Below are 16,391 nucleotides of genomic sequence, written 5' to 3'. Positions count from 1 at the left end.
GAGCAGATAACAGGGGAACATGGAGTTCAGTCTCTTTTCTCCTCCGTCTGAGCAGATAACAGGGAGAACATGGAGTTCAGTCTCTTTTCTCCTCCGTCTGAGCAGATAACAGGGAGAACATGGAGTTCAGTCTCTTTTCTCCTCCGTCTGAGCAGATAACAGGGGGAACATGGAGTTCAGTCTCTTTTCTTCTCCTCTGTTTGAGCAGATAACAGGGGAACATGGAGTTCAGTCTCTTTTCTTCTCCTCCATCTGAGCAGATAACAGGGGAACATGGAGTTCAGTCTCTTTTCTTCTCCTCTGTCTGAGCAGATAAGATATTAGATAAGAGAAGAGATGGTGTGTGTTCAAAGAGACATGAAGAGATGGTGTGTGTTCAGACACAGGGAGATATGGTGTGTGTTCAAAGAGACATGAAGAGATGGTGTGTGTTCAAAGAAACATGAAGAGATGGTGTGTATTCAAAGAGACAGGAAGAGATGGTGTGTGTTCAAAGAGACATGAAAAGATGGTGTGTGTTCAGACACAGGAAGAGATGGTGTGTGTTCAGACACAGGAAGATATGGTGTGTGTTCAAAGAGACATGAAGAGATGGTGTGCGTTCAGACACAGGGAGATATGGTGTGTGTTCAAAGAGACAGGAAGAGATGGTGTGTGTTCAAAGAAACATGAAGAGATGGTGTGTGTTCAAAGAGACATGAAAACATGGTGTGTGTTCAGACACAGGAAGAGATGGTGTGTGTTCAGACACAGGAAGAGATGGTGTGTGTTCAAAGAGACATGAAGAGATGGTGTGTGTTGAGACACAGGAAGAGATGATGTGTGTTCAAAGAGACAGCAAGAGATGGTGTGTATTCAGACACAGGAAGAGATGGTGTGTGTTCAGACACAGGAAGAGATGTTGTGTGTTCAGACACAGGGAGAGATGGTGTGTGTTCAAAGAGACAGGAAGAGATGGTGTGTGTTCAAAGAGACAGGAAGAGATGGTGTGTGTTCAAAGAGACAGGAAGAGATGGTGTGTGTTTAGACACAGGAAGAGATGGTGTGTGTTCAGACACAGGAAGAGATGGTGTGTGTTCAAAGAGACAGGAAGAGATGGTGTGTGTTCAGACACAGGGAGAGATGGTGTGTGTTCAAAGAGACAGGAAGAGATGGTGTGTGTTCAAAGAGACATGAAGAGATCGTGTGTGTTCAGACACAGGAAGAGATGGTGTGTGTTCAGACACAGGAAGAGATGGTGTGTGTTCAAAGAGACAGGAAGAGATGGTGTGTGTTCAGACACAGGGAGAGATGGTGTGTGTTCAAAGAGACATGAAGAGATGGTGTGTGTTCAGACACAGGAAGAGATGGTGTGTGTTCAGACACAGGAAGAGATGGTGTGTGTTCAAAGAGACATGAATAAATGGTGTGTGTTCAGACACAGGGAGAGATGGTGTGTGTTCAAAGAGACAGGAAGAGATGGTGTGTGTTCAAAGAGACATGAAGAGATATTGTGTATTCAAAGAGACAGGAAGAGATGGTGTGTGTTCAAAGAGACAGGAAGAGATGGTGTGTATTCAAAGAGACAGGAAGAGATGGTGTGTGTTCAGACACAGGAAGAGATGGTGTGTGTTCAGACACAGGGAGAGATGGTGTGTGTTCAAAGAGACAGGAAGAGATGTTGTGTGTTCAAAGATGCAGGAAGAGATGTTGTGTGTTCAGACACGGGGAGAGATGGTGTGTGTTCAAAGAGACAGGAAGAGATGGTGTGTGTTCAGACACAGGAAGATATGGTGTGTGTTCAGACACAGGAAGAGATGGTGTGTGTTCAAAGAGACATGAAGAAATGGTGTGTGTTCAGACACAGGGAGAGATGGTGTGTGTTCAAAGAGACAGGAAGAGATGGTGTGTATTCAAAGAGACAGGAAGAGATGGTGTGTGTTCAGACACAGGAAGAGGTGTTGTGTGTTCAGACACAGGGAGAGATGGTGTGTGTTCAAAGAGACAGGAAGAGATGGTGTGTGTTCAAAGAGACAGGAAGAGATGGTGTGTGTTCAAAGAGACAGGAAGAGATGGTGTGTATTTAGACACAGGAAGAGATGGTGTGTATTCAAAGAGACAGGAAGAGATGGTGTGTGTTCAAAGAGGCAGGAAGAGATTGTGTGTATTCAAAGAGACAGGAAGAGATGGTGTGTATTCAGACACAGGGAGAGATGGTGTGTGTTCAGACACAGGAAGAGATGGTGTGTGTTCAGACACAGGAAGAGATGGTGTGTATTCAAAGAGACAGGAAGAGATGGTGTGTGTTCAAAGAGACAGGAAGAGATGGTGTGTGTTCAGACACAGGAAGAGATGGTGTGTATTCAATGAGACAGGAAGATATGGTGTGTGTTCAGACACAGGAAGAGATATTGTGTGTTCAGACACAGGAAGAGATTGTGTGTGTTCAAAGACACAGGAAGAGATTGTGTGTATTCAAAGAGACAGGAAGAGATGGTGTGTATTCAGACACAGGGAGAGATGGTGTGTGTTCAGACACAGGAAGAGATGGTGTGTGTTCAGACACAGGAAGAGATGGTGTGTGTTCAAAGAGACAGGAAGTGATGGTGTGTGTTCAGACACAGGGAGAGATGGTGTGTGTTCAAAGAGACATGAAGAGATGGTGTGTGTTCAGACACAGGAAGAGATGGTGTGTGTTCAGACACAGGAAGAGATGGTGTGTGTTCAAAGAGACATGAAGAAATGGTGTGTGTTCACACACAGGGAGAGATGGTGTGTGTTCAAAGAGACATGAAGAGATGGTGTGTATTCAAAGAGACAGGAAGAGATGGTGTGTGTTCAAAGAGACAGGAAGAGATGGTGTGTATTCAAAGAGACAGGAAGAGATGGTGTGTGTTCAGACACAGGGAGAGATGGTGTGTGTTCAAAGAGACAGGAAGAGATGGTGTTTGTTCAAAGAGAAAGGAAGAGATGGTGTGTGTTCAAAGAGACAGGAAGAGATGGTGTGTGTTCAGACACAGGGAGAGATGGTGTGTGTTCAAAAAGACAGGAAGAGATGGTGTGTGTTCAGACACAGGAAGAGATGGTGTGTGTTCAGACACAGGAAGAGATGGTGTGTGTTCAAAGAGACATGAAGAAATGGTGTGTGTTCAGACACAAGGAGAGATGGTGTGTGTTCAAAGAGCCAGGAAGAGATGGTGTGTATTCAAAGAGACAGGAAGAGATGGTGTGTGTTCAGACACAGGAAGAGATGTTGTGTGTTCAGACACAGGGAGAGATGTTGTGTGTTCAAAGAGATGGAAGAGATGGTGTGTGTTCAAAGAGACAGGAAGAGATGGTGTTTGTTCAAAGAGACAGGAAGAGATGGTGTGTGTTCAAAGAGACAGGAAGAGATGATGTGTATTCAGACACAGGAAGAGATGGTGTGTGTTCAAATAGACAGGAAGAGATGGTGTGTGTTCAAAGAGGCAGGAAGAGATTGTGTGTATTCAAAGAGACAGGAAGAGATAGTGTGTATTCAGACACAGGGAGAGATGGTGTGTGTTCAGACACAGGAAGAGATGGTGTGTGTTCAGACACAGGAAGAGATGGTGTGTATTCAAAGAGACAGGAAGAGATGGTGTGTGTTCAAAGAGACAGGAAGAGATGGTGTGTGTTCAAAGAGACAGGAAGAGATGGTGTGTGTTCAGACACAGGAAGAGATGGTGTGTGTTCAGACACAGGAAGAGATGGTGTGTGTTCAAAGAGACAGGAAGAGATGGTGTGTGTTCAAAGAGACAGGAAGATATGGTGTGTGTTCAGACACAGGAAGAGATGGTGTGTATTCAATGAGACAGGAAGAGATGGTGTGTGTTCAGACACAGGAAGAGATATTGTGTGTTCAGACACAGGAAGAGATTGTGTGTGTTCAAAGAGACAGGAAGAGATTGTGTGTATTCAAAGAGACAGGAAAATATGGTGTGTATTCAGACACAGGGAGAGATGGTGTGTGTTCAGACACAGGAAGAGATGGTGTGTGTTCAGACACAGGAAGAGATGGTGTGTATTCAATGAGACAGGAAGAGATGGTGTGTGTTCAGACACAGGAAGAGATGGTGTGTGTTCAGACACAGGAAAAGATGTTGTGTGTTCAGACACAGGGAGAGATGGTGTGTGTTCAAAGAGACAGGAAGAGATGGTGTGTGTTCAAAGAGACAGGAAGAGATGGTGTTTGTTCAAAGAGACAGGAAGAGATGCTGTGTGTTCAAAGAGACAGGAAGAGATGGTGTGTATTCAGACACAGGAAGAGATGGTGTTTGTTCAAAGAGACAGGAAGAGATGGTGTGTGTTCAAAGAGACAGGAAGAGATGGTGTGTGGTCAGACACAGGAAGAGATGATGTGTGTTCAGACACAGGAAGAGATGTTGTGTGTTCAGACACAGGGAGAGATGTTGTGTGTTCAAAGAGATGGAAGAGATGGTGTGTGTTCAAAGAGACAGGAAGAGATGGTGTTTGTTCAAAGAGACAGGAAGAGATGGTGTGTGTTCAAAGAGACAGGAAGAGATGATGTGTATTCAGACACAGGAAGAGATGGTGTGTGTTCAAATAGACAGGAAGAGATGGTGTGTGTTCAAAGAGGCAGGAAGAGATTGTGTGTATTCAAAGAGACAGGAAGAGATAGTGTGTATTCAGACACAGGGAGAGATGGTGTGTGTTCAGACACAGGAAGAGATGGTGTGTGTTCAGACACAGGAAGAGATGGTGTGTATTCAAAGAGACAGGAAGAGATGGTGTGTGTTCAAAGAGACAGGAAGAGATGGTGTGTGTTCAAAGAGACAGGAAGAGATGGTGTGTGTTCAGACACAGGAAGAGATGGTGTGTGTTCAGACACAGGAAGAGATGGTGTGTGTTCAAAGAGACAGGAAGAGATGGTGTGTGTTCAAAGAGACAGGAAGATATGGTGTGTGTTCAGACACAGGAAGAGATGGTGTGTATTCAATGAGACAGGAAGAGATGGTGTGTGTTCAGACACAGGAAGAGATATTGTGTGTTCAGACACAGGAAGAGATTGTGTGTGTTCAAAGAGACAGGAAGAGATTGTGTGTATTCAAAGAGACAGGAAAATATGGTGTGTATTCAGACACAGGGAGAGATGGTGTGTGTTCAGACACAGGAAGAGATGGTGTGTGTTCAGACACAGGAAGAGATGGTGTGTATTCAATGAGACAGGAAGAGATGGTGTGTGTTCAGACACAGGAAGAGATGGTGTGTGTTCAGACACAGGAAGAGATGTTGTGTGTTCAGACACAGGGAGAGATGGTGTGTGTTCAAAGAGACAGGAAGAGATGGTGTGTGTTCAAAGAGACAGGAAGAGATGGTGTTTGTTCAAAGAGACAGGAAGAGATGCTGTGTGTTCAAAGAGACAGGAAGAGATGGTGTGTATTCAGACACAGGAAGAGATGGTGTTTGTTCAAAGAGACAGGAAGAGATGGTGTGTGTTCAAAGAGACAGGAAGAGATGGTGTGTGGTCAGACACAGGAAGAGATGATGTGTGTTCAGACACAGGAAGAGATGGTGTGTGTTCAAAGAGACAGGAAGAGATGGTGTGTGTTCAGACACAGGGAGAGATGGTGTGTGTTCAAAGAGACATGAAGAGATGGTGTGTGTTCAGACACAAGAAGAGGTGGTGTGTGTTCAGACACAGGAAGAGATGGTGTGTGTTCAAAGAGACAGGAAGAGATGGTGTGTATTGAGGCACAGGAAGAGATGGTGTTTGTTCAAAGAGACAGGAAGAGATGGTGTGTGTTCAAAGAGACATGAAGAGATGGTGTGTGTTCAGACACAGGACGAGATGGTGTGTGTTCAGACACAGGAAGAGATGGTGTGTGTTCAAAGAGACAGGAAGAGATGGTGTGTGTTCAGACACAGGGAGATGGTGTGTGTTCAAAGAGAAATGAAGAGATGGTGTTTGTTCAGACACAGGAAGAGATGGTGTGTGTTCAAAGAGACATGAAGAAATGGTGTGTGTTCAGACACAGGGAGAGATGGTGTGTGTTCAGACACAGGAAGAGATGGTGTGTGTTCAGACACAGGAAGAGATGGTGTGTATTCAATGAGACAGGAAGAGATGGTGTGTGTTCAGACAGGAAGAGATGGTGTGTGTTCAGACACAGGAAGAGATGGTGTGTGTTCAGACACAGGAAGAGATGTTGTGTGTTCAGACACAGGGAGAGATGGTGTGTTTTCAAAGAGACAGGAAGAGATGGTGTGTGTTCAAAGAGACAGGAAGAGATGGTGTTTGTTCAAAGAGACAGGAAGAGATGGTGTGTGTTCAAAGAGACAGGAAGAGATGGTGTATATTCAGACACAGGAAGAGATGGTGTTTGTTCAAAGAGATAGGAAGAGATGGTGTGTGTTCAAAGAGACAGGAAGAGATGGTGTGGGCAGACACAGGAAGAGATGATGTGTGTTCAGACACAGGAAGAGATGGTGTGTGTTCAAAGAGACAGGAAGAGATGGTGTGTGTTCAGACACAGGGAGAGATGGTGTGTGTTCAAAGAGACATGAAGAGATGGTGTGTGTTCAGACACAAGAAGAGGTGGTGTGTGTTCAGACACAGGAAGAGATGGTGTGTGTTCAAAGAGACAGGAAGAGATGGTGTGTATTCAGGCACAGGAAGAGATGGTGTTTGTTCAAAGAGACAGGAAGAGATGGTGTGTGTTCAAAGAGACATGAAGAGATGGTGTGTGTTCAGACACAGGACGAGATGGTGTGTGTTCAGACACAGGAAGAGATGGTGTGTGTTCAGACACAGGAAGAGATGGTGTGTGTTCAGACACAGGAAGAGATGGTGTGTGTTCAAAGAGACATGAAGAAATGGTGTGTGTTCAGACACAAGGAGAGATGGTGTGTGTTCAAAGAGCCAGGAAGAGATGGTGTGTATTCAAAGAGACAGGAAGAGATGGTGTGTGTTCAGACACAGGAAGAGATGTTGTGTGTTCAGACACAGGGAGAGATGTTGTGTGTTCAAAGAGACAGGAAGAGATGGTGTGTGTTCAAAGAGACAGGAAGAGATGGTGTTTGTTCAAAGAGACAGGAAGAGATGGTGTGTGTTCAAAGAGACAGGAAGAGATGATGTGTATTCAGACACAGGAAGAGATGGTGTGTGTTCAAATAGACAGGAAGAGATGGTGTGTGTTCAAAGAGGCAGGAAGAGATTGTGTGTATTCAAAGAGACAGGAAGAGATGGTGTGTGTTCAAAGAGACAGGAAGAGATGGTGTGTGTTCAGACACAGGAAGAGATGGTGTGTGTTCAGACACAGGAAGATATGGTGTGTGTTCAAAGAGACAGGAAGAGATGGTGTGTGTTCAAAGAGACAGGAAGATATGGTGTGTGTTCAGACACAGGAAGAGATGGTGTGTATTCAATGAGACAGGAAGAGATGGTGTGTGTTCAGACACAGGAAGAGATATTGTGTGTTCAGACACAGGAAGAGATTGTGTGTGTTCAAAGAGACAGGAAGAGATTGTGTGTATTCAAAGAGACAGGAAAATATGGTGTGTATTCAGACACAGGGAGAGATGGTGTGTGTTCAGACACAGGAAGAGATGGTGTGTGTTCAGACACAGGAAGAGATGGTGTGTATTCAATGAGACAGGAAGAGATGGTGTGTGTTCAGACACAGGAAGAGATGGTGTGTGTTCAGACACAGGAAGAGATGTTGTGTGTTCAGACACAGGGAGAGATGGTGTGTTTTCAAAGAGACAGGAAGAGATGGTGTGTGTTCAAAGAGACAGGAAGAGATGGTGTTTGTTCAAAGAGACAGGAAGAGATGGTGTGTGTTCAAAGAGACAGGAAGAGATGGTGTGTATTCAGACACAGGAAGAGATGGTGTTTGTTCAAAGAGACAGGAAGAGATGGTGTGTGTTCAAAGAGACAGGAAGAGATGGTGTGTGGTCAGACACAGGAAGAGATGATGTGTGTTCAGACACAGGAAGAGATGGTGTGTGTTCAAAGAGACAGGAAGAGATGGTGTGTGTTCAGACACAGGGAGAGATGGTGTGTGTTCAAAGAGACATGAAGAGATGGTGTGTGTTCAGACACAAGAAGAGGTGGTGTGTGTTCAGACACAGGAAGAGATGGTGTGTGTTCAAAGAGACAGGAAGAGATGGTGTGTATTGAGGCACAGGAAGAGATGGTGTTTGTTCAAAGAGACAGGAAGAGATGGTGTGTGTTCAAAGAGACATGAAGAGATGGTGTGTGTTCAGACACAGGACGAGATGGTGTGTGTTCAGACACAGGAAGAGATGGTGTGTGTTCAAAGAGACAGGAAGAGATGGTGTGTGTTCAGACACAGGGAGATGGTGTGTGTTCAAAGAGAAATGAAGAGATGGTGTTTGTTCAGACACAGGAAGAGATGGTGTGTGTTCAAAGAGACATGAAGAAATGGTGTGTGTTCAGACACAGGAAGAGATGGTGTGTGTTCAAAGAGACATGAAGAAATGGTGTGTGTTCAGACACAGGAAGAGATGGTGTGTGTTCAGACACAGGGAGAGATGGTGTGTGTTCAGACACAGGAAGAGATGGTGTGTATTCAATGAGACAGGAAGAGATGGTGTGTGTTCAGACAGGAAGAGATGGTGTGTGTTCAGACACAGGAAGAGATGGTGTGTGTTCAGACACAGGAAGAGATGTTGTGTGTTCAGACACAGGGAGAGATGGTGTGTTTTCAAAGAGACAGGAAGAGATGGTGTGTGTTCAAAGAGACAGGAAGAGATGGTGTTTGTTCAAAGAGACAGGAAGAGATGGTGTGTGTTCAAAGAGACAGGAAGAGATGGTGTGTATTCAGACACAGGAAGAGATGGTGTTTGTTCAAAGAGATAGGAAGAGATGGTGTGTGTTCAAAGAGACAGGAAGAGATGGTGTGTGTTCAGACACAGGGAGAGATGGTGTGTGTTCAAAGAGACATGAAGAGATGGTGTGTGTTCAGACACAAGAAGAGGTGGTGTGTGTTCAGACACAGGAAGAGATGGTGTGTGTTCAAAGAGACAGGAAGAGATGGTGTGTATTCAGGCACAGGAAGAGATGGTGTTTGTTCAAAGAGACAGGAAGAGATGGTGTGTGTTCAAAGAGACATGAAGAGATGGTGTGTGTTCAGACACAGGACGAGATGGTGTGTGTTCAGACACAGGAAGAGATGGTGTGTGTTCAAAGAGACAGGAAGAGATGGTGTGTGTTCAGACACAGGGAGATGGTGTGTGTTCAAAGAGAAATGAAGAGATGGTGTGTGTTCAGACACAGGAAGAGATGGTGTGTGTTCAGACACAGGAAGAGATGGTGTGTGTTCAAAGAGACATGAAGAAATGGTGTGTGTTCAGACACAGGGAGAGATGGTGTGTGTTCAAAGAGACAGGAAGAGATGGTGTGTGTTCAAAGAGACATGAAGAGATGGTGTGTATTCAAAGAGACAGGAAGAGATGGTGTGTGTTCAAAGAGACATGAAGAGATGGTGTGTGTTCAGACACAGGAAGAGATGGTGTGTGTTCAGACACAGGAAGAGATGGTCTGTGTTCAAAGAGACAGGAAGAGATGGTGTGTGTTCAGACACAGGGAGAGATGGTGTGTGTTCAAAGAGACAGCAAGAGATGGTGTGTGTTCAAAGAGACATGAAGAGATGGTGTGTATTCAAAGAGACAGGAAGAGATGGTGTGTGTTCAGACACAGGAAGAGATGGTGTGTATTCAAAGACACAGGAAGAGATGGTGTGTATTCAGACACAGGAAGAGATGGTGTGTATTCAGACACAGGAAGAGATGGTGTGTGTTCAGACACAGGAAGAGATGTTGTGTGTTCAGACACAGGGAGAGATGGTGTGTGTTCAAAGAGACAGGAAGAGATGGTGTGTGTTCAAAGAGACAAGAAGAGATGGTGTTTGTGCAAAGAGACAAGAAGAGATGGTGTGTGTTCAAAGAGACAGGAAGAGATGGTGTGTGTTCAAAGAGACAGGAAGAGATGGTGTGTATTCAGACACAGGAAGATATGGTGTTTGTTCAAAGACACAGGAAGAGATGGTGTGTATTCAGACACAGGAAGAGATGGTGTGTATTCAGACACATGAAGAGATGGTGTGTGTTCAGACACAGGAAGAGATGGTGTGTATTCAATGAGACAGGAAGAGATGGTGTGTGTTCAGACACAGGAAGAGATGGTGTGTGTTCAAAGAGACAGGAAGAGATGGTGTGTGTTCAGACACAGGGAGATGGTGTGTGTTCAAAGAGAAATGAAGAGATGGTGTGTGTTCAGACACAGGAAGAGATGGTGTGTGTTCAGACACAGGAAGAGATGGTGTGTGTTCAAAGAGACATGAAGAAATGGTGTGTGTTCAGACACAGGGAGAGATGGTGTGTGTTCAAAGAGACAGGAAGAGATGGTGTGTGTTCAAAGAGACATGAAGAGATGGTGTGTATTCAAAGAGACAGGAAGAGATGGTGTGTGTTCAAAGAGACATGAAGAGATGGTGTGTGTTCAGACACAGGAAGAGATGGTGTGTGTTCAGACACAGGAAGAGATGGTGTGTGTTCAAAGAGACAGGAAGAGATGGTGTGTGTTCAGACACAGGGAGAGATGGTGTGTGTTCAAAGAGACAGGAAGAGATGGTGTGTGTTCAAAGAGACATGAAGAGATGGTGTGTATTCAAAGAGACAGGAAGAGATGGTGTGTGTTCAGACACAGGAAGAGATGGTGTGTATTCAAAGACACAGGAAGAGATGGTGTGTATTCAGACACAGGAAGAGATGGTGTGTATTCAGACACAGGAAGAGATGGTGTGTGTTCAGACACAGGAAGAGATGTTGTGTGTTCAGACACAGGGAGAGATGGTGTGTGTTCAAAGAGACAGGAAGAGATGGTGTGTGTTCAAAGAGACAAGAAGAGATGGTGTTTGTGCAAAGAGACAAGAAGAGATGGTGTGTGTTCAAAGAGACAGGAAGAGATGGTGTGTGTTCAAAGAGACAGGAAGAGATGGTGTGTATTCAGACACAGGAAGATATGGTGTTTGTTCAAAGACACAGGAAGAGATGGTGTGTATTCAGACACAGGAAGAGATGGTGTGTATTCAGACACATGAAGAGATGGTGTGTGTTCAGACACAGGAAGAGATGGTGTGTATTCAATGAGACAGGAAGAGATGGTGTGTGTTCAGACACAGGAAGAGATGGTGTGTGTTCAGACACAGGAAGAGATGTTGTGTGTTCAGACACAGGGAGAGATGGTGTGTTTTCAAAGAGACAGGAAGAGATGGTGTGTGTTCAAAGAGACAGGAAGAGATGGTGTTTGTTCAAAGAGACAGGAAGAGATGGTGTGTGTTCAAAGAGACAGGAAGAGATGGTGTGTATTCAGACACAGGAAGAGATGGTGTTTGTTCAAAGAGACAGGAAGAGATGGTGTGTGTTCAAAGAGACAGGAAGAGATGGTGTGTGGTCAGACACAGGAAGAGATGATGTGTGTTCAGACACAGGAAGAGATGGTGTGTGTTCAAAGAGACAGGAAGAGATGGTGTGTGTTCAGACACAGGGAGAGATGGTGTGTGTTCAAAGAGACATGAAGAGATGGTGTGTGTTCAGACACAAGAAGAGGTGGTGTGTGTTCAGACACAGGAAGAGATGGTGTGTGTTCAAAGAGACAGGAAGAGATGGTGTGTATTGAGGCACAGGAAGAGATGGTGTTTGTTCAAAGAGACAGGAAGAGATGGTGTGTGTTCAAAGAGACATGAAGAGATGGTGTGTGTTCAGACACAGGACGAGATGGTGTGTGTTCAGACACAGGAAGAGATGGTGTGTGTTCAAAGAGACAGGAAGAGATGGTGTGTGTTCAGACACAGGGAGATGGTGTGTGTTCAAAGAGAAATGAAGAGATGGTGTTTGTTCAGACACAGGAAGAGATGGTGTGTGTTCAAAGAGACATGAAGAAATGGTGTGTGTTCAGACACAGGAAGAGATGGTGTGTGTTCAAAGAGACATGAAGAAATGGTGTGTGTTCAGACACAGGAAGAGATGGTGTGTGTTCAGACACAGGGAGAGATGGTGTGTGTTCAGACACAGGAAGAGATGGTGTGTGTTCAGACACAGGAAGAGATGGTGTGTATTCAATGAGACAGGAAGAGATGGTGTGTGTTCAGACAGGAAGAGATGGTGTGTGTTCAGACACAGGAAGAGATGGTGTGTGTTCAGACACAGGAAGAGATGTTGTGTGTTCAGACACAGGGAGAGATGGTGTGTTTTCAAAGAGACAGGAAGAGATGGTGTGTGTTCAAAGAGACAGGAAGAGATGGTGTTTGTTCAAAGAGACAGGAAGAGATGGTGTGTGTTCAAAGAGACAGGAAGAGATGGTGTGTATTCAGACACAGGAAGAGATGGTGTTTGTTCAAAGAGATAGGAAGAGATGGTGTGTGTTCAAAGAGACAGGAAGAGATGGTGTGTGTTCAGACACAGGGAGAGATGGTGTGTGTTCAAAGAGACATGAAGAGATGGTGTGTGTTCAGACACAAGAAGAGGTGGTGTGTGTTCAGACACAGGAAGAGATGGTGTGTGTTCAAAGAGACAGGAAGAGATGGTGTGTATTCAGGCACAGGAAGAGATGGTGTTTGTTCAAAGAGACAGGAAGAGATGGTGTGTGTTCAAAGAGACATGAAGAGATGGTGTGTGTTCAGACACAGGACGAGATGGTGTGTGTTCAGACACAGGAAGAGATGGTGTGTGTTCAAAGAGACAGGAAGAGATGGTGTGTGTTCAGACACAGGGAGATGGTGTGTGTTCAAAGAGAAATGAAGAGATGGTGTGTGTTCAGACACAGGAAGAGATGGTGTGTGTTCAGACACAGGAAGAGATGGTGTGTGTTCAAAGAGACATGAAGAAATGGTGTGTGTTCAGACACAGGGAGAGATGGTGTGTGTTCAAAGAGACAGGAAGAGATGGTGTGTGTTCAAAGAGACATGAAGAGATGGTGTGTATTCAAAGAGACAGGAAGAGATGGTGTGTGTTCAAAGAGACATGAAGAGATGGTGTGTGTTCAGACACAGGAAGAGATGGTGTGTGTTCAGACACAGGAAGAGATGGTCTGTGTTCAAAGAGACAGGAAGAGATGGTGTGTGTTCAGACACAGGGAGAGATGGTGTGTGTTCAAAGAGACAGCAAGAGATGGTGTGTGTTCAAAGAGACATGAAGAGATGGTGTGTATTCAAAGAGACAGGAAGAGATGGTGTGTGTTCAGACACAGGAAGAGATGGTGTGTATTCAAAGACACAGGGAGAGATGGTGTGTATTCAGACACAGGAAGAGATGGTGTGTATTCAGACACAGGAAGAGATGGTGTGTGTTCAGACACAGGAAGAGATGTTGTGTGTTCAGACACAGGGAGAGATGGTGTGTGTTCAAAGAGACAGGAAGAGATGGTGTGTGTTCAAAGAGACAAGAAGAGATGGTGTTTGTGCAAAGAGACAAGAAGAGATGGTGTGTGTTCAAAGAGACAGGAAGAGATGGTGTGTGTTCAAAGAGACAGGAAGAGATGGTGTGTATTCAGACACAGGAAGATATGGTGTTTGTTCAAAGACACAGGAAGAGATGGTGTGTATTCAGACACAGGAAGAGATGGTGTGTATTCAGACACATGAAGAGATGGTGTGTGTTCAGACACAGGAAGAGATGTTGTGTGTTCAAAGAGACAGGAAGAGATGGTGTGTGTTCAAAGGGACAGGAAGAGATGGTGTTTGTTCAAAGAGACAGGAAGAGATGGTGTGTGTTCAAAGAGACAGGAAGAGATGGTGTGTATTCAGACACAGGAAGAGATGGTGTTTGTTCAAAGAGACAGGAAGAGATGGTGTGTGTTCAAAGAGACAGGAAGAGATTGTGTGTATTCAAAGAGACAGGAAGAGATGGTGTGTGTTCAGACACAAGAAGAGATTGTGTGTGTTCAAAGAGACAGGAAGAGATGGTGTGTGTTCAAAGAGACAGGAATAGATTGTGTGTATTCAAAGAGACAGGAAGAGATAGTGTGTATTCAGACACAGGGAGAGATGGTGTGTGTTCAGACACAGGAAGAGATGGTGTGTGTTCAGACACAGGAAGAGATGTTGTGTATTCAAAGAGACAGGAAGAGATGGTGTGTGTTCAAAGAGACAGGAAGAGACGGTGTGTGTTCAAAGAGACAGGAAGAGATGGTGTGTGTTCAAAGAGACAGGAAGAGATGGTGTGTGTTCAGACACAGGAAGAGATGGTGTGTGTTCAGACACAGGAAGAGATGGTGTGTGTTCAAAGAGACAGGAAGAGATGGTGTGTGTTCAAAAAGACAGGAAGAGATGGTGTGTGTTCAGACACAGGAAGAGATGGTGTGTGTTCAAAAAGACAGGAAGAGATGGTGTGTATTCAGACACAGGAAGAGAGGGTGTGTGTTCAGACACAGGGAGAGATGGTGTGTGTTCAGACACAGGAAGAGATGGTGTGTATTCAGACACATGAAGAGATGGTGTGTGTTCAGACACAGGAAGAGATGTTGTGTGTTCAAAGAGACAGGAAGAGATGGTGTGTGTTCAAAGGGACAGGAAGAGATGGTGTTTGTTCAAAGAGACAGGAAGAGATGGTGTGTGTTCAAAGAGACAGGAAGAGATGGTGTGTATTCAGACACAGGAAGAGATGGTGTTTGTTCAAAGAGACAGGAAGAGATGGTGTGTGTTCAAAGAGACAGGAAGAGATTGTGTGTATTCAAAGAGACAGGAAGAGATGGTGTGTGTTCAGACACAAGAAGAGATGGTGTGTGTTCAAAGAGACAGGAAGAGATGGTGTGTGTTCAAAGAGACAGGAAGAGATTGTGTGTATTCAAAGAGACAGGAAGAGATAGTGTGTATTCAGACACAGGAAGAGAGGGTGTGTGTTCAGACACAGGGAGAGATGGTGTGTGTTCAGACACAGGAAGAGATGGTGTGTATTCAGACACATGAAGAGATGGTGTGTGTTCAGACACAGGAAGAGATGTTGTGTGTTCAAAGAGACAGGAAGAGATGGTGTGTGTTCAAAGGGACAGGAAGAGATGGTGTTTGTTCAAAGAGACAGGAAGAGATGGTGTGTGTTCAAAGAGACAGGAAGAGATGGTGTGTATTCAGACACAGGAAGAGATGGTGTTTGTTCAAAGAGACAGGAAGAGATGGTGTGTGTTCAAAGAGACAGGAAGAGATTGTGTGTATTCAAAGAGACAGGAAGAGATGGTGTGTGTTCAGACACAAGAAGAGATGGTGTGTGTTCAAAGAGACAGGAAGAGATGGTGTGTGTTCAAAGAGACAGGAAGAGATTGTGTGTATTCAAAGAGACAGGAAGAGATAGTGTGTATTCAGACACAGGGAGAGATGGTGTGTGTTCAGACACAGGAAGAGATGGTGTGTGTTCAGACACAGGAAGAGATGTTGTGTATTCAAAGAGACAGGAAGAGATGGTGTGTGTTCAAAGAGACAGGAAGAGACGGTGTGTGTTCAAAGAGACAGGAAGAGATGGTGTGTGTTCAAAGAGACAGGAAGAGATGGTGTGTGTTCAGACACAGGAAGAGATGGTGTGTGTTCAGACACAGGAAGAGATGGTGTGTGTTCAAAGAGACAGGAAGAGATGGTGTGTGTTCAAAAAGACAGGAAGAGATGGTGTGTGTTCAGACACAGGAAGAGATGGTGTGTGTTCAAAAAGACAGGAAGAGATGGTGTGTATTCAGACACAGGAAGAGATGTTGTGTGTTCAGACACAGGAAGAGATGTTATGTGTTCAGACACAGGGAGAGATGGTGTGTGTTCAAAGAGACAGGAAGAGATGGTGTGTGTTCAAAGAGACAAGAAGAGATGGTGTTTGTTCAAAGAGATAGGAAGAGATGGTGTGTGTTCAAAGAAACAGGAAGAGATGGTGTGTGTTCAATGAGACAGGAAGAGATGGTGAGTATTCAGACACAGGAAGAGATGGTGTTTGTTCAAAGACACAGGAAGAGATGGTGTGTATTCAGACACAGGAAGCGATGGTGTGTATTCAGACACATGAAGAGATGGTGTGTGTTCAGACACAGGAAGAGATGTTGTGTGTTCAGACACAGGGAGAGATGGCGTGTGTTCAAAGAGACAGGAATAGATGGTGTGTGTTCAAAGAGACAGGAAGAGATGGTGTTTGTTCAAAGAGACAGGAAGAGATGGTGTGTGTTCAAAGAGACAGGAAGAGATGGTGTGTATTCAGACACAGGAAGAGATGGTGTTTGTTCAAAGAGACAGGAAGAGATTGTGTGTATTCAAAGAGACAGGAAGAGATAGTGTGTATTCAGACACAGGGAGAGATGGTGTGTGTTCAGACACAGGAAGAGATGGTGTGTGTTCAGACACAGGAAGAGATGGTGTGTATTCAAAGAGACAGGAAGAGAT

The sequence above is a fragment of the Oncorhynchus clarkii genome, chromosome 31 (assembly GCF_045791955.1).
Source record: "Oncorhynchus clarkii lewisi isolate Uvic-CL-2024 chromosome 31, UVic_Ocla_1.0, whole genome shotgun sequence".
NCBI classification, from domain to species: domain Eukaryota; kingdom Metazoa; phylum Chordata; class Actinopteri; order Salmoniformes; family Salmonidae; genus Oncorhynchus; species Oncorhynchus clarkii.
This window is presented reverse-complemented; position numbering follows the sequence as displayed.